A 20,086-nucleotide genomic window follows, 5' to 3' on the forward strand; every position below is an offset into this window, starting at 1 on the left:
GACATGGAATTCTGGTTTGACAATTATGGTTTCTGTTTTTATTGGTGAGCTGCTATTTCTGCATGGTGACCTGACTTTTGTCCATGGCTCTTCGCTATTCTGCAGTTTCACAAGAAGTGTGGTTAGGGGTTGACTGGTGGCATGGTGGTTAAGGTTGCTGGACTCCCACATTGCTGACTGTGGTTCAAGTCCTGAACCTGGCAGCATGCTTTCTCACTTTCTCTCTCTCTCTCTTTCTCACACACACTACGTCCCTCTCTGGTCAAATTTAAATAAATAAATATATGAAGTTAAATAAAATTATTATTATTATTTTTTTTAAAAGTACGGTTGTTATTGTGCTGATTGACACTCATGAGGCTTGCTGGCTTTGAGCTGCCACATTTCAACAAATTCTGGAAAACTTTTTAGTTATGGTCATTATCTTTGAATATTGACTCTCACCTTTGTCTTTATTTTCTCCTTGAATCTCTTGTTGGACAAATGTTGAAGTGCTTTGCCTTCTTTTCTGTGGCACAAATTCTTTGTCATACTTCCCATGTCTTTTTTTAATCTATGCCATGTTCTGATGTTTTCTTCAATTCTCTCTGCCAACTCAATTCTTTTCTCAACTTTCTCTAACACAGTATTTAGTTTATTATTCTAAATATCACATGTAGAAGATAAATTCATGATGTCAGTGTTTAGCAAATTTTCATGTTTTTAAATAAACACTTGCTGCATTCTTATATTTTCAGACTTTTACTTATTTAAACATATGGAACATAAAGAGTTTATATTCTAATTACTCTCTTGTAACGCCTAGGGACTTCCTCTTACTGTGTACTGTTTCAATGGTTTCATCCATGGTCTGTGTGATTCCTTGTGAGTTTATGTTTGTTTAAGTGTCAGCTATTCATTTTCCTTGGATGTGGGATACCTTCATTCCTGGTCACCCTCAGCTATGGAGGATTTGTATCTACTTTTGCCATAGCACGGTGCCCCACCGGATGTTAAGCTGCAAAATGTGTGAAGCTACGAATTCTTTAGAGGAGATTCCCCTCCGCCATGCCTCCACCAAAACAGTGCCCAAATGAGACCATCGATTTCTCTTTTGTACGGTGGCTTTATTTATTTAGGATCCTAGCTTTATGAGGGAAAGCATCGTATGAGATTCTTCACACTGAAAAGGCCTAGGTTTTATCTCTTGTTTCACATCAAAGCAGCAGCTTAAGGACTTCAAGGTTTGGATGAAATCCCTAGACAAAAGCTAAGTTTTGTTCCTGCAGTTCTTGCTTATTTCCCAAGTTCCCATTTTCGTTTTCATTTTGACCTCTGCAGCATCTTTCTTCCATGTGGACTCAACAACGTGGCGCGATAGTACCGTCCATTTATCATCTATTATCATCTATCTTCTAGGATTTTAATTGTTTTAATAAGGAATGCCAAGGTCACCCAAGGTATCTAGTCTACTAAAAATGAAAAAGCAATTTAATAAATGTTAGAATATCATGGACATTTTAATATAAATGGTCAAAATAAGTTATATATTTTGAATATTGGTTTGAAATTTTCCTTTGTCATATAGAATTTCATTTTTATACTCATTGTAATATTTTATTACTTAAGGAGTAGGAACTATCTACATCCTACATAGTATAAAGCTGTATTTTATTTTTAAAATAATCATTTTAAGAGCCTTAAACTCTAGAGCCATAAAGTTTTTTCAATAATAATAGCCATTAAGGAGCTGAGTTGTGTTTGTGTGTGGGAGGAGGTATAAACAGCTTTTATTTTATTATTTCTCTCTGAATTTTATTCTATAATTGTTAGATTCTCCTTTTTAAACACTCATGTAAACAGAATTCTAATCCTTGAAGGGTTTTTCTGACAGTATCCACTAAGCACTTAATGATGACACTTAATGAGAAAAAATATTCCAAAGGCAATAATAGACTTCACAGAAAAAATTCTACTATTTGTTTGGAACTACAAAAGACCCTGAACAGATGAAGAAATCTTCAGCAAAAGGAACAAAACTACAAGTATGACTCTACCTGACTTCAAATTATATTACAAAGGTACTGTAACTGAAACAGCACAACGCAGCCATAAAAACAGACAAATGGACCCATGGAACAGAATAGAGGTACTAGAAATAAAGCCATATATTTATATCCAACAGGCTTTCAACAAAGATGTCAGGCATACATAAGGAGGGATAGTATTTTTAACAAATGGTGCTGGGAAAACTGGATATCCACAGGTAGGAACTATCTACATCCTACATAGTATAAAGCTGTATTTTATTTTTAAAATAATCATTTTAAGAGCCTTAAACTCTAGAGCCATAAAGTTTTTTCAATAATAATAGCCATTAAGGAGCTGAGTTGTGTTTGTGTGTGGGAGGAGGTATAAACAGCTTTTATTTTATTATTTCTCTCTGAATTTTATTCTATAATTGTTAGATTCTCCTTTTTAAACACTCATGTAAACAGAATTCTAATCCTTGAAGGGTTTTTCTGACAGTATCCACTAAGCACTTAATGATGACACTTAATGAGAAAAAATATTCCAAAGGCAATAATAGACTTCACAGAAAAAATTCTACTATTTGTTTGGAACTACAAAAGACCCTGAACAGATGAAGAAATCTTCAGCAAAAGGAACAAAACTACAAGTATGACTCTACCTGACTTCAAATTATATTACAAAGGTACTGTAACTGAAACAGCACAACGCAGCCATAAAAACAGACAAATGGACCCATGGAACAGAATAGAGGTACTAGAAATAAAGCCATATATTTATATCCAACAGGCTTTCAACAAAGATGTCAGGCATACATAAGGAGGGATAGTATTTTTAACAAATGGTGCTGGGAAAACTGGATATCCACAGGCAAAAGAATAATATTATCTTACACCATATACAAAAACCAACTCACAGTAAAGACTTATATGTAAAACCTAAAACTATGAAATGACTAGAAGAAAACATAAGGGAAAAGCTCCATGGCATTGATATAGTCAATAAATTTTTAGATAGTAGCCTTCAAAAACAAACACAAAAAATAGCAAAAATAGACAAATAGGCTTATATCAAACAAAAAAATCTTCTGCATAGCAAAGGAAATAATGAACAGAGTGAAGAGATAACTAATGGAATGAGAAAAAAAATCTGCAAACAATATATCTGATAAGGGGTGAATATCCACAATATAGAAGGAACTTGAACAACTCAATAGCAAGAAAACAAATGACCCAATTTTAAAAGGACCCAAATAGATTTTTTTTTCCCCTAAGAAGATGTACAAATAGCCAACAGGTATATAGAAAAAAATAGTTCAATATTTTTCAGTCATCAGGGAAACATAAATAAAGACACAGTAAAATATCACATCATATCTGTTAGAATATCTATTTTCAGAAAGTTAAAAGACAACAAATGTTGATGAGGGCATGAGGAATAAGAGGCCCATGTATACTGCTGGTGGGAATGTAAATTATTGCAGCCATTATGAAAAACAGTATGGAAGTTTCTCAGAATAATTAAAAATAGGACTATTTATGATCCAGCAACCCCACTACTGTGTATACATCCAAAAGAAATTGAATCAGTATGACAAAAAGTTATCTGTATTCCAATGTCCATTGCAGGATTATTCACAATAGCAAAGATAAGTGCATATCAATGGATGAACAAATAAAGAAAAGATGATATATGTATATGATGGAATACTATTTAGCTTTTGTTTATTTATTTATTGGAGAGGCTTTTGCTGTAGGTGTGTGTGCTCACCAGAAAGAGAGAGATAGAGAGACAGGAAGTGAGAAATCACCCCCCGGGGGGATGGCCATGACACAATCCCTTCTATTCCATTCTCTTGTCAGGATCTTGGGCACATACACATGTGCCTGGCATGACTTTAAGCCACTGGGTCCGAGACTCGAACCATGGTCGACTACATGGGGGTCCAGTCACATAACCATTATGCCAGTTGCTGGTCCCATACTATTCAGCTTTTAAAAACAAGGAAATGCTGTTACATGCAACAACATGTATAAACCTGGAGGACTCTATGTTAAGTGAAATAGAACAAGAACAAAAAGACAAATGTCACATGCTCTCACTCACATCTGGAATCTAAAAGCGTTGATCTCATAGAAGTGAGAGCACAGTGGAGATTACCAGAACCTGGGGTGCTGACAGGGACGATGCTGGTCAAAGAAAAAATCTTAGTTTGGCAGGAAGAATCAGTTCGAGAGCTCTATTGTACAACATAGAACTGCAATTAAAGTTTTGTGTTTTTAAAAACAGTAACGGTAATATGAAATGTTTTCATTACGAAAGTCCTAACTATATGAGGTAATGCATAATCAAGTAGCTTATTTAGTCATTCCACAGTGATGTATACCTTAAAACATCATGTTGTAGACAATACATACATATAATTTTATCAATGAAAATAAAATAAAATAGATACACGGAAAACGTTGTAAGAAGATACATTTTATAAGAGAAGTAGTTTTCTTGGTGGGAGACAAAATGAAGATAGTGTTTTCTATCCCTCCTTTTAAAGGTAAAAGGAGTGGGTCAGTTGGTTGCATGGTGGTTAAAGCAACCGGATCCCACATACCTGACTGGGTTGTTCAAGTCCCAAACCAACAGCTTGAAAAACACACTGGACTTGTGTGCATGTGTGCCCAAAATACCAAAAGAAGAAATGGTGAAGGGATTGTGGGACGGACTCCCCTTCAGGGGTGCTTTTTTCACTCTCCCCTTTTCTGTCTCTTTTGGTGGGCACATGTACCTTCTAGCAGCTTTGAGCAAATAATAAATAGAGGTTACAGGGAAATTTAGAAGGGAAATGCAATATTTCAGTGTAACTAAATCTATTAAACTGCTATTTTAGCATAGGTAAAGCTGAGGAGGCCCCATGAATCTTGGATTTTTCTCCTTAAGCACTTCCTTAAGAGATTCAATAGTAAACTCCAGATCCAAGGATGAAGTTAAAATAAGAGAATTTAGAAATTTGAAGGAAAAGGAAGCCAGCATATTTGCTATGGGTCGGGATAATTTTTTTTTTCTTATCATCATCTATTTTTTAAAGACAGATTGGAGGGAGGTGGCCTACCTAAAATCTTATTATATTGTAGGATACACTGTAGTTTCATGGTGTTTCTTGGTGCTTTGTAGTTTAAAGGATGAACACCTGCGGTAGAGAGGTGTATCTTTAGCAGAAAGGCTTGGAATTTTGCTTGGAAAAAGGGGAAGAGTCAAACTTTTGTTCCTTAACTTCTTCATCAGGAATTTGGAGATTGGAGGTTGGAGGGTGCAAGGTCTGAGAGAAAGGAGATACCAAGAAGAGGACCATGACCAATGAGAAATTTCCTAAGTCTGAACATTTAAGATAAGGGTGCCTCTATAAGGCTGTACGTTGTGAGGTACTCCAAATCCACTGTTGCCAGGCACCCCCAGTACATCTAGCACATGGTGGTGGGGGTCAAACTACCTTAAATAGTTACATAAATGAGAGACATAAGAGATACAAGGATACTTCGAAAACTTTGGGGGAAAATGGACTCATGTACAAGTTTATTTTGGTGCAAACATTTTTGAAATCCATGCATAGTTTTTTCATAGTACTTCTTTTCCATGACCTTTGTGAAAACCCATTGTTGACATAGTACCTTTTACATTGTTTTATTTTTTGCTTGTTTGTTTTTGCTCAAAAATCAATAGCACTGAAATGGATTTTGAGATGATCGTATATTTTATGTTAACTGTAAAAGATTGTTTCAGTTCATTATTGTGTTGCTAAACAGAGATACCTGAATGTGAGTGATTTATAAAAAATAGTGGTTTATTTGGTTCATGACCAAAGATGTTGGGCTGGCATCTAAGATGGCAGAGGGAATCTAAAAGGTGAGTGGGCATGTTCAAAGAGAGAGAGAGAAACCAGAGAGCAGCCATCTTACTTTCATAGCGATGGGCTCTCACAGAACTAACCCATTCCTCACAAGAGGAAGAACCCCTTTCCTACACTTTAAGAAGCAATTAATCTGTTCACGAGGAACCACCCTCATGATTCCAATGCCGTCTATTAGGTCCTAGTTCCTAAAGGTCCCACCACCTCTCAATTGCATTACATTGGTGACCGAGCTTCTAGCTCATGAACCTCTGGGGGACAAATCTGAAGACAGAGTCTGACTACTTTTTCCTACTTACAAAATCTCTTCCAGAGGGCTTGGGCTCAGTCATGCACACAATTATTAACAGACCATTTTGGCCCAGTTGATAACAGGAGTCTTCCTATATCCTGTCCCTTGCATAGTACATTTATGATAGTACATTCATGCCCACATGCATTAACAGACCATTTGACTCATCAATAACAGGACTCTTCCTTCATTCTGTCCTTAGAATAGTATCTTAGACATACATAAGCCCTCTTATCTCTGTTAAGTACGCTCTTTCCTGGTGCCTTCCCAAAACACAGACCTTCCTTTCCAATCACCAACCTAAGAATTGTAAAACTCACCTATGGCCTATAAGCCCCTGCTTCCAGATGTCCTGCCTTTTGGGGCCAGGTCAATGGGAAAACTCTTTTCACTAAATTCTGAACTTTGTGTCTCACCCTCAAAACCAAATAAAAGAAACCCCTGGATCTGATCTCCCTAAGAAAGGCATGTTGGAACCAGAAGATGGCATAATGGTTATGTTGCTAGACTCCCATGTAGTCAACTGTGGTTTGAGTCCCAGACCTGGCAGCTTAAAACTCATGCTGGGCATGTGTGCGTGCTTGCCTAAAATCCCAAAAGGAGAATGCACGGGAAGGGATTGCAGCATGGCTATCCCCCTGGAGGGTTGGTTTTTTGCTTTCTGTTTCTCTGTCTCTCTCTGTCTCTCCAGTGAATGCATGCACCCTATAGCAAAAATCTCTCTCTCACTCAAAAAAAAAAAAAAAAAGCATATTTACCTTTCTCTAGGTCAGTCACACATATTTGTATTTATAAATAAACCACATTGATTATTATTTCTGCAGAGTTGGTTATTTCCATCAACAAAGCATAACCAAACCACAGCAAGGATCAAAGTTAAGTATTACCAAAACCTATAGAAGTTGGTTGGAAGTTTTGGGATGAAGCCTAGGATGAACTGCACAAAGCTTGATAAAATATATCTATACTTTAAAATTAAATAAAGAAGATGGACTTGAGTCATTCAGGTAAAGCAAGTTTTGATATATAGAATGGGAAGGGGCTATTGGAAGTCATTCAGGAGCAGGATCAGGAAGTTTCACATACTTGCTTAAAGTCATAAGCGTATTTCAGTTCCTATTTTCAACTCACTACGTCACACCAGTTCATCGACATCAAGCATAGGAAATAGCACTGCTTTGTTGTCTCCATGACTGTGGTGTAGGTCTGCAGTATTTCTCATCTCTGCCTGGACTCAGGGGCACAGGAGGAGCACTAGGGGTTCTGTTGGGCAATTTCAAACCTTGAGGGTTACTTTATAGCATGGGTTACCTTTCTCACTAGGCTGTGTTGGTAAATGCCTTTTTAAATTTATGTTATTTCAACAGTCAGTTTGAAAAGTAATTTTTAAAAGAGTAAACTCACCTATAGTTTACTATATATTTCAGGAAGGCAACATTTTCTCTCAAGAAGTTTCTCCCAGTGGTACAGCACTGCCCAATTAGGCACATTATTTCCATCCTTCATAGCTCTGAGCTCCTCAGGGCAGAGCATTATTGGTTAAGCACATTGTATTTATCACACACTTCTCTGTATACATTTATGGTGCCACATGAATGGTAAATAATGCTTACGAGGACTGTAATGTTCTCTCCAGGAGCATCATCTGCGGACCACAGGGGGAATGGACTAGTGGCCATTTTATTTTCCCCCAGTTCTATGTATTTGAGAAGACTAGAAATTTTCTTTTTGATAATTGTCTAAATGTGTTTAGCTTATGCCAACATGTATTTTCAGTATTGGTAGAATGTCACTCATAAGACCCAGTGAGCTTTTGGCAATGTGCTTTTGGATGTTGGCTATATAATACGTATTTCTTTTTGTATTCCCTTTTGGTGCTCAGATAAATACTCACACATGGACACATGTGCTTGCACACACACTTTATATAGATTTATGTATGTGTATGCATATGCAATCAAATTATTTTGCAAAGTCTAAAGCACTTATTATCAATTTACTTTAGAATCTTATGCAAATTTAAGCACCAAAATCACAAGTTCATTTCAGTAACAGGTAAATAAGTAAACATATAAGTAAGAAGAAAGAATTAGATCTCCCTGGCAATAGAATGTCACATGGCAAGTGTGAAGAGAGTATTGAGGTTGAAACATTTGCATTTTGTAACCATTCCAATAAAATTTGGATCAAAAAGAATCATCAATGGATGGGAAATGTAGGGAGAAATTATGAACCTCAAAATTTCTCCCCATGGGACCAGCACATGGCACAATGGTTATGCTACTGGACTCCCACATAGTTGACTGCTGTTTTGAGTCCCAGACCAGTGGCTTGAAACTCACACTGGGCACATGTGTATGCATGGCCAAAATCCTGAGACGATAATGAAGGAGAAGGGATTGTAGCATGGCCATCCCTCCAGGGGGTGATTTTTCACTTATGTCTGTCTCTGTCTCTGTCTCTGGCAAGTACACACGCCCTACAGTAAACATCTCTCTGAGAAAAAAAATAAAAATAAAACCTTCCCACAACTTGCTTATTCATTTAAAAAGAAAAATAATGCAACAGAGGGCTAGAGAACACCTGGATGGAGTGACCAAAACGAACATCTCTATTGAGGAACAGATGGAAACCATGTAATGCTTCCAGATGTGGTTCCCTGCGAAGGACACAGTGTCACCTCTAGTTTTCTGGCTGGTTATGCATATCCTTTATGCAATCACAGTGACACAACAGACTCCACACGGGGAGCTTTCTCCTAAAGAAAGAAGAGGGGACTCTGTATTTTTTATTAGTGTCAAGGTCATAAAAGAAAAAAATACTAAGGAAATATTCTAGATTAAAGAGACTAAACACACGGGACCAGCAGTTAGCATAATGGCTATGTCACTGGACTCCCATGTAGTTGACCGCGGTTCGCGTCCTGGACCCGGTGGCTTAAAACTCATCCCGGGTGCATGTGCGTGCGTGCCCAAGATCCCGAGAGGAGAATGGAGGAGAAGGGATTGTGGTGTGACCATCCCCCCTGGGGAGTGATTTCTCGCTTTCTGTCTCTATGTCTTTCTCTGTCTGTCTGGTGAGCACACACGCCCTATAGTGAAAACAAAAAAAAAAAAAAAAAAGAGAGACTAAACACACTTGACTCTTGGAGGCAACACCTGATTTTAGGCTGGATTCTGTCTTGTGGGAAACGAAAGTTATAAAAGACTTTACGGGTTTGACTGCAAAATTGAAATACTGCAGTGGAATACTTAATGTGATGCATGAATGTTAAATTTATTAAAGGTACTATTGTTACATAAGAAGATTTTCCTATAATTATCAATACACATTGAAGTATTTAAGGGTCAAATGATACATATCAGGGTCAGCAGTTGGCATGGTGGTTAAGGTGCTGGACTCCGACTTCGGTTTGAGTCCTGGACCTGGTGGCTTACTTTCTCACTTTCTCCCTCTCTCTCTGTCTCTCTCTTTTATGTGCATGTGCCCTATAGCAAATTAGAAAATAATAAATAAAATATAAAAAATTACATCTCCTTTCTCACATACAATGCACATGTACACACACACAGACAACAAATATGAGTTAGACTATATACACACATATATATATACATATATATATACACTCATATATATATATATATATATATAAAATGTGTTTTCTTCATTATTACATATCCTATTTCCAATTTCTAAAACCTAAGTTAATATTTGCCTGTGAGAAATATCAAAAATATTTCCCAAAGTATAAAAAAATGGCATTTTCTTCTTTTAAAAGTGCTGCTGCCTAAGCAGAACAATTTTTTTTAGCATAAGTGGATTTTTTTAAACATATGTGTCTTATGCTCTCTTCTTCCATTCTTTTTTTTTTTTTTTCTTGCATCCCACTTTGGAAGACAATGAGGCAATACCCCAATGCTCAGGCCTGCAGGCCCGTTCCGTCAAGGTGGCTGGGTCCACGACTCAGATTGAGGGAATGAAATGTGGGAAGTGGACTTTATTTTCAATGTCACCATGCCAGAACGCTGACAATAAATGCAGACTCTTCTTCCTTTCTCTAGTCTCTTACTGTCTTAGCCAAGTGTTTCATCGCCTTGCCTCCAGCTTGCTCTGGTCTCTAGTCCTCTGGGGGCGTCCTCTGATGCGTTCCATGCAGGCCTTAAATAATCATGCAAACACAATAAAATGATGTCCTTCCCATGTCCGGGCTGGCAGTCCATGGCCTGACCATGAACCAACCACGCTTAACTCCATGCAGAATGGGGCTGAGCTTCCGCTGATTTCTTAAGGCCGCCTCTTCCTGAATCGTGCAGTTGAAAGACAATGAGTGCCTGCTCAACAGAAGCTTCATCCCTTTCTGTTCATCACATTTAACCTCCCAATCATCAGCAAAAGGAATGTGGAGAGGGTCTTTTGGGGTTCAGCTCTAGAGAGGGATCAAGATGATTAGTGGGTCAGAAAGGAGACAGATGAAACTTTTGTGTCCAGAATGAAATAATTCAGCACACATTCGCAGATGGCTTGTGTACCCAGGAAGTCCCAGTGGCTAGGTACAGCGATTCATGCGCTAATATGAACAGAGCTTTTGATTTCATGGTTTAAAATAAGATGACCCAAATATAATTACTAAAGCTTATGAATTTGTTTGTTCTGGGTCATCAACCCTTCTCTGGCTGTGGGGCTTTTTACATATGGGCCACGAGGATTAGTTTTCCATCTGGAAGACTCTGATTCTTCCATGAAGTGGGAAGAAATAACTGATAAGTCACTTTTCTTAATCGCTCTGCCCTAGTAAGAAACACTTGATATCTAACTTGAAAGAATTAGATAAATTTCACAGAAAAACTAGTATCAATGTACAGCTCACAACTCACCAGCCCTTGCCAGGGGTCAGTAGTTATTAACAAAAAGTGACATCGTGGGACCAGCCACAGCCTTGCAGTGGCAGGCAGGTGAGCAGTTGTAGAAAGACCTTCTCTTTTGTTGACTAAAGTGCAAGACACAATGGAAAACACAAATGAAAACATTTTTGTTTATTTTTCTTTAGAGATTTTTTGCTGTATGGCATGTGTGTCTGTATCCCACCAAAGATTCAAAAAGTGAGAAATTACCTCCCAGGGGAGATGGCTATGCTGCAATCCCTTCTCTATTCTCCTCAGAGTTTTGGGCACACACACACACACACACACACACACACACACACATGTGACCAGCGTGAGTTTCAAGGTGCTGGGTCCAGGACTGGAATTGCTGTCAACCATGTGGGAATCCAGTGCCTAAACCACTATGCCACCTGCTGGCCCTGAAAATAGTTGCTTAAATTATCTAAAATTGTATTCATGTATGGAGAAAGCATTTTTTCTTTAATATCTGCCTTTAGAAATGTTTATGAAATTAAAAATAATAAACTCAAGTGCTAAACATGAGTTATTTCCTCCAGAAATAAATTTTTTGATCTAACTCATTTAGAAAGTTTATTATATATTTATTTATTTATTTATACATTCAATCACATTATTTAACTTACAAAGTGAACATTTCAATATGTGAACATTTCTCCTCAATCTAGTTGATCAAAATATCTTCAACAGATAACCCCACTAGCTCCCTGTCCCATCAATGCTGTCTCTCGATCCCTCCTCCAAATGACCTTCCCTAGGCCCACTCCTCCACACACACCACATGAGACACAGAAAGGAAAGCTAGAGAGCTAAGTATTTTGACAGTCTCCCCAGGCCCCAATTCTCCTGCCCCAGCTCCCACCTAGCCAGGATTCTAAGTGTGTACCACTGTGCCTGGCCTGGTCTGCTGGGTCAGCAGTGTAATCTGGGCCAGGAGTGGAATCTGGAACTCCCACATGGCCTCAGATTTTCACTGTGGCACCCTCCTCCTAGTACTACAGTGGCTAGGTGAGAACTTACCGCACCGAATGAAGTACGGAGGGAAAACCGATATGTTTCTTGTATGAGAGAGTCACGGGAAGAGATAGAGACAGACAACATCTTCAAAAGGCTCCTGATGCTGCAACCTACCCCCAGCCTCAGCCAGCCCCAGAGACTGGGACATGCATGCCTGGTGTACTCAGGGAGGTCTCTGGTTGCTACCCTGGAACCTTCCCACTCCAGTCGGCCTCACAGAGTCTTGTGTTTTACTGCTTTGCACCATCCAGCCCCATGCAAGCAGTTTTCCCTGTAAGTTGCTCAAAACTCATGTTCTAGAATTAGAGACATCCTTCATAGTGCCTAATAGGCTTCAACTTCCTGTCTTCCCACCTTTTAACGGAGTAGGAAACCCACTACAAGGCGCAAGTGAGGGTGACTGCTGCCTTTTGACTCTACACTGTGTACAGATGAAGATGGAAATTGTCAATCTGTTGTAATTTTCCTCTTAAAATTTGTATCAATTCTTGAGCCCATATTTATTAATTTTAATTTTTTATTTTTCTTTCTATTTCTTTTATACATTCAAGCATGCTACCCAGCTTACAAAGTGACTATTCCAACATGTGTACATTTCTCACATTTATTTAAAGGCTTATTCACTTTTTCTTTAAAGTGTGTGTGTGAAATGATCAGCCATGTTTGGACACACATGTTACTATAATGCACCTGGCATTCTTAAGTACAAATGTGATAGTTTCTGAGAAGAATCTGGAAAAATTATACATCTAGTTTTGCTCTAGAGCATGCATGGTTGCCAAAGAGAGAAAAAGGGAGAGACAGAAAGAGAAAGTAATTTCTCACCCCATTCTCCAAGAGAGAAAAAGGGAGAGACAGAAAGAGAAATTAATTTCTCACCCCGTTCTCCCCCCACCTCCCAGGGGTAATGCTCATGCCACAATCCTCTCTCTGATTTTGGGCATGTGCTCACACTCATGTGCCTGGCATTTTTCAAGCTGCAGTCGGCCTTGCCGGATCCAGCAGCCTTGTCCCCTGTGCCACCTGCTGGCCCGTGAATATGTTTTATAAGGGAGTGTCCCGCCTGAAGACAGGCCTGAGGTCATGCTGACCAAATCTTACATACACTGTTTCCAGGTGCCCAAGGGGAGACTGGTAACTTCCAGCCAGAAGTAAAACTCAAGAAAACATACCAAAACTTTGTACTATATACCCTAATGCCCATAGCGATATGTCTGTAAAATTGTGCTATTTCTGAGGTTCTAATGTGAAAAGGCCTTTCTGTCTGTTATATAAGATGACTGGTTTAGCCTTTGCCTCTAGATACTTGCCAGCTATCACCACTTCCCTTTTATTAGGATGAAGATGCTATACTTGTTTATGGGGGCTGGAGGGAGAACAAATAAACAAAACAAAATAAAAAACTACCCTGTGAAGAAGTCCTACGCGACAACCGCAGGCTCCGTATCCTGGTCAGATGGGGCAGCTCAGCGAATGCAAGGCAGAAGGAGAGAGCCTACCACCATGCTTCCGGAATTCTGACCACCAGAGCCACCCAGCAAGCTTGTTAACACTTTGGATAGCTGGACCCCTCACCAGACCTCGTCCATCCAAACACCAAAGAAGAGGTCGGTGCGTCTAAATTTTTAAAAACATTCTCTTCGGAGATAATTGTAGTTTTATAGCCAGAAATAGTGCTGAGTGGTCCCTTCTAACCTGCATTTGCTCTCTCTTATGGTGAGCTCTTGTGTAACTATAGCCTGATACCACAGCCAGAAAGCTGAACTCAGTACGACCCACTGACCTATCCAGATGTCAAAAGTTATTATTATTAATTATTGTTTAATTTGCTAGAGGGTATGTGTGCTCCCTGGTGAGAGACAGAAAGAGAGAGAGAGAGAGAGAGAGAGAGAGAGACACTGAGAAAGCACCCCCATGGGGTATGGTGATGCTATAATCTTTTCTTCTCCATTTCTCCCTCCTTTCAGGATTTTGGGCATGCATACAGATATGCCCAGAGAATTTCTCAAGCCACTGGAGCCAGGACTCAAACCATGCAGTTGGCCACGTAGAATCCAGCCACTTTAAACACCATACCACAGGCTGGCTCAGATTTCTCCAATTTTATACACACAATTCTTGCTACCCTTCTAAAGCCAAATTCACCTCTCTCTCGTCTGTTTCACTAGTCCTGCCAATCACTAACCTGTTTTCCACCTCTGTAGTTGTACAATTTCATAAATGTTCTATGGATGGAATAATAAACTGTGAAATCTTCAGGAATTGGCTTTTTCTTTCTATTCTTTCTTCTTTCTTTCTTTCTTTCTTTCTTTCTTTTTCTTTCTTTCTTTCTTTCTTTCTTTCTCTTTCTTTCTTTTCTTTCTTTCTTCTTTTCCTTTCTTTCTGTTTGCTGTAGTGCATGTGCATTCATTGGAGAGAGATAAGAGAGGCAGAGAAGAAAGTGAGAAATCACTCCCTAGTGGGGATGGTCCACCACAATTCCTTCCTCTTCATTCTCCTCTTGCGATTTTGGGTACGTACACACATATGCCTGGCCTGATTTTTAAACCACTGGGTTTGGGACTTGAACTGCGAAGAAAGGTAAGTGGGATCTGGCAGCATTAACCTCCATGCCACCTACTGGCCCTGGGGTTGGCATTATTTTACTCTATATAATTTTCTGGAGGTTGATTGAAATGAGCATGTATTAATGGCCCATTCCTTTTCGTTGTCAAGTAATATTCCACGATGTGGCTCTACCATGGTTTATTTACTCTTTTACCTGGGGAAGGGCACCTCCATTGTTTCCAGTTTGGTGCTATTATAAATAAAGCTGCTATAAGCATTTCCATGGGGGGTTTATATGAACATATATTTACTTATTTTTCTGAGATAACTGTCTAGCTCAGTTGTTGGGTCATATATTAGTTGCATGCTAGCTTTTTAAGCAGTGGTTTATCTGTTTTCCAGAGTGTCTGTGGCCTTTTACACTTTTGTGAGCAATGTGTCCGTAACCTAGTTTCTTTACCTCATTGCCAGCATTTGGTGTTTTTATTATTTTTCACTTCTAGCCATTTTGATAGGTGTGTAGTGATATTTCCTTTTGGTTTTAATTTACATTTCCATAATGGCTAATAATATTGAACATCTTTTCATTTGCCTATTTGCCACCTGTATTTCCTCTTCTGTTAAATGTCTGTTCAGTAAAGTGTCTTTTGCCCATAGTCTAATTAATTTTTTAACTATTAATGGTTGAGAGTTTTTAAAATTAGTTCTTATATTAATTCTTTATATTCTTTTTATTTAGATAGTAATTCTTTAACATGAGCAGTCTGAAAATATTTTCTTTTTTGAGAGTTTTTTTTTTTTTTTCTATAGGGCACATGCTTTCACTAGAAAGAGAGAGACAGAAAGCGAGAAATCACCCCTCTGGTGGGGAGGATGGCCATGCCACAATCCCTTCTCCGTCATTCTCATCCTGGGATCTTGGGCACGCACGCACACGCACCTGGCATGAGTTTAAGCCACCAGGTGAGGGAATCGAACCACAGTCAACTACATGGGAGTCCAGTGACATAGGCATTACGCCAATTGCTGGTCCCTGTCTGCAAATATTTTCTACTGGTTGTAGAATGTCTTGTAATCCTCTTAATAAACTCATTCACAGAGCAGGGATTTTAATTTTAATCAGATCCAGTGTATCTGCATTTTCTTTTAGGTCTCATGTTTTTGGTATAAAAGCTAAAAAACTCCTCTTTTAGCCTTAAGTTCTGAGAATATCCTCATTTCTTTCTAAAAGTTTTACAGTTTTTTATTATAAATTTAAACCCCTGATTCATTTTGGGTTAAATTTTACCTAAGATATGAAGTTTAGGTTTGAATTCTTTTTTAACATATGGAAATTCAGTTGTTAAAGTATCAATTACTGATAAAACTATCCTTCCCCTATTGGGTTGCTTGTTGTATTCTTGTCAAAAATCAGTTGGATGTGCCCACATGGATCTGTCTCTGTGTTCTGTGTTCTGTTTCACGAATCCATGTGTCTGTCCCCAACAACATCACACTGTTTTCATTACTGTAGCTCCAATGCAAACCCTGAAACAGAAGATTATATTCCACCTGCAGTTTGCCCTTGACTCTTTATATACATTTTAGAATTAATGTATCTGTGTCTACAAAAACTCTGGAAGACTTTTGATAAAAATTGCATTAAACCTATCAGTCCTTTCTGTGAGAATTGATTGCAAAGCTGAATTAGATGCAGATCTACCTTTCTTCAATCTTTCATTAATGCATTTACCTACTTAAAAACACATTTGAGGGGCCAGCATGTGGCACGGTGGTTAAGGTGCTGGACTCCCACATGGCTGACAATGATTTAAGTTCCAAACTCAGTGGCTTGAAAATTACACCGGGTGCATGTTTCTGTGTGCCCCAAATCCTGAGAGGAGCAAGGAGAAGGTATTGCATCATAGCCATCCTTTTGGGGAGTGATTTCTCACTTTCCTTCTTTCTGTCTCACTCTGTCTCTCTCTGGAGAGTGCACATGCCCTATAGCAAAAACCTAAAAATAGTAATAATAAAAAAGCACATTTGAGCTCCTAATGTGCCGAGAACTGTTGCTGACAGTGGAATTCGGCAGTAAAGGGATCCACAAGGCCATGCTCTCATGGAAGTGTCGTAGCAGAGTGGTGTGCATGTGTGCACATGTGTGTGGCAGGTGTGTGAAGCTTGTCGTTTCATAATGGTGGTTCAGTTTGTGCATGCCATTCTAAATAGCAAGGCATCATTTTAAAAAGATTTGGCCAGAAGGTGCTTGTGCTTCCCAGAGAGAGAGAGAGAACGAGAAAGCACCGCAATTACATTTCCTCCATTTTCCCCTCCTTCCGGGGTTTTGAACATGCATGCACATGTACCTGGCATGTTACTCAAGCCACCAGTTCCAGGATTCCAATCAGACAGCCAGCCATGTGGAATCTCACGACTTTAACCACTACGCTACAGGCTGGCCTCAAGGCAGAGTTGTAAATATAATCACAGGGATTAAGTTTAGCGATTTGGAGATTGGGCAGAGAACACAAATATTTTCAGGTTAGAGTTGAACTTCATGGCAAAGCTCTCTTGAGTCAACCTTGAAAGATGAGGCAGGTTTAGATGTGCAGGAGGATGCTGGGGACAGGTGGTGTGTGGAAGTAAGGTGTGGAATGTTGAGGAAAGAGTCCTGCCTTTTCTGATGGTGCGATTAGAGAAGGCATAGGAAGCAGCGGGTGGGGGGGGGTGCTTGTTAAGGAAAACAGGCTGGAAAGATAGTTGTTGTTAAATCATGAGGAGATTCAACATTCCTGTTAAAAGCGTCAGGCCTTCTTTTTGAAACTGGGAGCCACTGCAGCCTTTGAAGCAGGAGCGTGGCGTGATCAAATGTGTTTGAGAAAGACCAGTCACTAGCAATGAGGAAGGCAGACTGGTGATGTGGTTTGGAGATAGGCCGAAGTGAACAACCAGGAGGCCACAGCAAAGTCCTAGTGAGAGCTCATGAAGACTGAGCTGGGCAGAGGCAGGGAGTGTGGGAGGAAGAGAAGCTGCACAGGGTCTGTGGGGAAGACTCGCTGCGGTTCATGGCCTCAGGGAACAGGAGGCAGCCAACTGAGGATGCCTGGCTTTAGGTGTCCAGCTGGAGTGGGGTTAGTTAGAGAATGCAGTCAGACTCTCTGAGAACCAAAGAACAGGTCCAGAAGGACAAAATTCACACCATTGATTTTGCCTGTGCACATTTGTCGCCCCAATGAGTAAATATATGAAAATGGTCGTACATATTTTTAGAGAGACTTTTGCTACAAGGAGTATGCACTTGCTGGAGAGACAGAGAGAAACAGAGAGACACAAAGTGAGAAACCACCATCTCGAGGGGGATGGCCACACCTCAGTCCCTTCTCCACTCTCCTCTTGCGATCTTCGGAATGCATGCACACACACCTGGCATGAGTTTTAAGCCACCTGGTCTGGGACTCAAGCCACAGTCGACTATGTGGGAGTCCAGCGACGTAAGCATCACACCATCTGCAGGTCCCTCTCATACATTATAAATGATTAGATGAAAAACAGTAAGATTGAAGCAAATTAAGATTGTAAAGAAATGAAAAAGTATGGGAAGGAATTGAAAATATATATAGATATAAGTCCTATAAAACATGAGCATTCAGTGAAATGAGGAATATGATTACAATGTCCTTTTATAAACATATAGAAAGAAATGTGCTGGCCCTGTAGCCTAGAGGTTATGGGGGCTGGATCTCAAGTGATTGACTATGGTTCAAATTCCAGCCCCGGTGGCTTGAAAAACATGCCAGACTCAGGAGTGTGTTCATGCTCAAAATTCTGACAGGATGAAGAAATGGAAGAGCAGGTTGTGGTATGACCATGCCCTGTTGAGGATCCTTTCCCCTACTCCTTTGTCTCTCTCTGGTGAATGCATGCATCCTCTGGCTATTAAAGAATGAAAGGAAGGAAAACAATCCTTCCTCGTTTCCATTGGAGGGTGTTTGCTAGGTGTGGCGGGTGCCTAATACGTGAAGCACTGGCTCTAGCTGGGACTGGTGACTTCTGTAGTAGCTGATCAGGCCAGCTGGCCTACTCTCTGAGCATATTGCCACAAAAACAAAAATAAACAAGAAATAAATAAATGAATGTTCATTTTAAAGTTTGTCCTAAAATACCGTATTCTACTCTGATTGCCTGATTTTCTTGGGAAGATACTATTTCCTATGAAATAAATCTTAGTTGTTGATCTGCTACCCTTTTCTAGTCTAATGCCATGGTATCCATTCACAGGACCCCCGTTGCTCCTCCTGACTGACAGGCTCCGTACCCAGGACCCCTGTTATTCCTCCTGACAGGCTCTGTACCCAGGACCCCCATTATTCCTCCTGATGACAGGCTCCGTACCCAGGACCCCCATTGCTCCTCCTGATGACAGGCTCTGTACCCAGGTACCCATTGCTCCTCCTGACTGACAGGCTCCGTACCCAGGACCCCTGTTATTCCTCCTGACAGGCTCTGTACCCAGGACCCCCATTATTCCTCCTGATGACAGGCTCCGTACCCAGGACCCCTGTTGGTCCTCCTGATGACAGGCTCCGTACCCAGGATCCCCGTTGCTCCTCCTGATGACAGGCTCTGTACCCAGGACCCCGTTGCTCCTCCTGACCAACAGGCTCCGTGCCCTGTCACCTGCTTTCTCTTTTTCTACTGGCTGTAGCTAGAGTCCTTGTTAGGCTCAGGAATGGCCTCCTTTCTTGATTTCTTCCATTCTGACCCAGCTTGAAATCCTAACCCTAACTCTGAGGTCTCTTCCTTGCTGAAATTTCCATTTTAGTTCTTCAGTCTCTACATTTGTGTCACCTTGAAGCTGCTTGTGTCATGTACCTGACTGGGTCATCAGCCTGTGGGGACCAGGCCCTCTGTGTGCAAATGTCTAATGCCATCACACACCAAGAGACCTCCTGGGGGCATCTGGGGAGGGCAAAGGGGGACCCAGAGGTGTCTCAGAGGCTTAGGCAGGCCTGGCACCTGTGGAGGAGAGGCAGAAAAGACTGGGTGGGGCAGCTCAGGCATGTGCTTTGGGGAAGCGTGGCCCCTGTTGCTGAGGTCCTCAGCAGTGGCAGGGCTCTCCGTGCCATGTTTGGCAGAAATGGCCTGGCCCAGCACCCACCACCTCATCAGCACAAGGGACGCATGACTTTGGCATGATTGCTGCAGCAGGTCTTGAGAATCTGCCATCCGGTCCCTTGCAACGGGCTCTCTTTGGGAGGCGGGGGCTGGGTATCACTCCTCCAAGGCCACAGAGACCCCCTTCTGCAAGCAAGCCCTGGAGACCTCCCACAGGGTCCAAGCTTCATTCTGAAGGGAGACCTGGAGGAGAGAGAGTGTCTGACTACATTCTTGGCCCTCGCTGCCTTGGCCCTGGGAGGGCACCCACTGCGCTGC

Source organism: Tupaia chinensis, unplaced genomic scaffold, assembly GCF_000334495.1.
Source record: "Tupaia chinensis unplaced genomic scaffold, TupChi_1.0 Scaffold000346_1, whole genome shotgun sequence".
Classification (NCBI taxonomy): Eukaryota; Metazoa; Chordata; class Mammalia; order Scandentia; family Tupaiidae; genus Tupaia; species Tupaia belangeri.